The 2,496-nt window shown below is 35.5% G+C and overlaps 1 pseudogene; it reads left to right on the top strand.

Moving 5' to 3' along the window:
- Positions 1–1,753: 1,753 nt before the first annotated feature.
- Positions 1,754–2,255, top strand: LOC114033817 (annotated as a pseudogene).
- Positions 2,256–2,496: the final 241 nt, after the last annotated feature.

Below are 2,496 nucleotides of genomic sequence, written 5' to 3'. Positions count from 1 at the left end.
TTGTATATTCCCCTTAAGATTTGTGGGCTGAGAGTTCCAGAAGCTACTGTTGCTGCTGCTGATGATGATGATGGTGATGATTTAGTCACTCCCAAGTCTTGCTGCTGGTTTTCTAAGGCCAGGTCTACCTGCACTGGACTGCACTCCACTCTGACCCCATGTGATAGACCTTTGTTACTGACTTAAGTTGTCTTGGACTGGAAAATTGTTTCACCCCATACTTTTGTGGATTCTGCTGCTCCAGAATCCCTTTTGAGACATCATTTAAAGTTGTTTGGAGGGGAATTTGGAAGAGCATAGGTGAAGCCATGCCTTTTCTCTGTCATCTTGGCTAAATCCCCCTAATAAATTTCTTGAAATCATTAGTGAAGTTATGGTTTATGAATACTTAAAAAGAGAAATAGTTCATTAAGAGCCTCTATGAAACAGGTCATGTCAAAGTAACATCATTTCCATTTTTTTTGCCAGATTATCAGACTGATTGATTAAAGGAATACTGTATACATAATATACCTGGATTTAAGTAAGGCATGTCATTCTCAAAATCATTTAAATATCTTTGTGGACAAAATGGAATAATTTTGAATAATTTGGTCTGCACAAGAATATGGTTAGGTGGATTTAGATCTGATCAAATGAGTAGACCAAAGAATAGCAATTGATATCCATCAATGTCAAACTGAAGGGCTATTTGTAGAAGCATCCCAGAGATTTGTCCATAGTCCTATTCTGTCTCACATTTTTTAATCAATAATTTAGAGGAAGATGTATAAATGGCATAATTATCAATTTTGGAATTCACATAAAGGAAGATGGGATAACTAACATAAAGTATAATAGAATTGGTATTTAAAACCCTACTATCCAACTAGAACAAAGAGATAAATGGAAAGTGAATAAAATCTAATATTGGTAAAAATAATCATCTGCAAAGTTTCAAGAATGCATGCATTATAAAAGAATCAACAATATTTCATATGAAAAAATCTCAGTGTTTAGTGGAATGTCCCTTCAATAAGAATTAAGAGAGTGATATTTTTAAAAAGCATAGTGTCTGAATGGGGAAAGGGCAGGGTGATATACCGCTATATTTTGGCTTGGTTAGACCACTTCTGGAATGTTGAATTCAATTTTGGTGCCATATTTAAAGAATGTTGTTGACAAATTAAAACTTGTTCAACAGAAGATGACCAGCATCATTAGAACACATTACTAAGGAAGCAAATCAATAATCAACAAGCATTTATTAAGCCCTTGGTTGAAAGTTATCTGATATATGCAGCTTGAAGAAAATCCTGGGATGAAAAACAATTGTAGCTTGTTCCCAGAACAATTAAATAGTTGTAATTATCAGAGATCTAGTGGGTAAAAGTAAAATGGGCTGCCTCTGGAAATAGTGGGTTTCTTATCACTGGATGACTTCAAATGCAACCTCCATGATCACTTGTTAGGAATGTTGTAAAGAGGATTCTTTTTCGGCTGTAGATTGGACTTAAGGACTTTGGAGGTCTTTTCTAACTCAGACTATTGGAGCAAAAAAATGTGAACTCCCTGAGGACAGGACTTTTTTTTTTATTTATGTGAAATCATATGCAGTACAGTTATACATAGAAACATCTATGGATAGAAGTGCAGCAAGGTGAGAAAGGGGATAGGTTCTGGCCTCTGGGTGCTGTTCCCTGCCTTAGCTACCTCCTTCTCCCTCCCCAACTTCCTCTAGCACAGTCAGAGGGAGGACTTCACTGCTAGAGCAATGAGCACCAAGGAGGACCAGGAGATGGAGCTGGAAGCATTGCATTCTATTTATGATACCACTAAAAATTTCCAAGATCTAAGTTCAGTTTATTTCAATATTTGGTGAAAATGGTCATCCCAAAGCCTTCTTAATAGAAATTTCTTGGACTGAAACATATCCACAAACAGCTCCAATCATATCTATGAATTTTTTTTCAACAATATCATGAAATCAAAATTAATCTTGCAACTGCAAAGACACATACATTGTTTGAATATGCCAAGGAAAATAAAGAACAGTTCAGGGAGAATCATCATCCTGTTAATTCTATGTAAACAATACTATTTCAGTTGAAACTCCTAATACTGCTCCCTCAAGTAAGAAAAAAGACAAAGAAGAACAGCTTTCAAAAACCCAGTAATGGAAGCTGGCAGACAAGACAGATCAGAAAGGTGAAATTCCATGAGGCTGGAACTGGGCTGATATGGTTAAGCATTTAAGCAAAACTGGTTCTAAATAATAATAATGAAAGAAACTTGATACAAGAAAACACCATTTTTAATACAGTAAATTGAAGTTAACACTTTTCAGTATTCTTCTACTGAAGTGGCATTTTACAAAACACATTTTTTGTATGTTTCCTAAGTAATTAAATCACAAGTTCATGCAGAGATTTGTTGGTATTTCATTATTACCACAAATTGTCCTTACAAGAAAGTCAAATGTGCCACCAGGAGTGTTCAGTGTCCTTTGAGGAGCCC

Source organism: Vombatus ursinus, unplaced genomic scaffold (genome assembly GCF_900497805.2).
Source record: "Vombatus ursinus unplaced genomic scaffold, bare-nosed wombat genome assembly UNPS02007460.1, whole genome shotgun sequence".
Classification (NCBI taxonomy): Eukaryota; Metazoa; Chordata; class Mammalia; order Diprotodontia; family Vombatidae; genus Vombatus; species Vombatus ursinus.
Note: the sequence above shows the minus strand (reverse complement) of the source record. Positions and strands in the feature narration are given on the sequence as shown.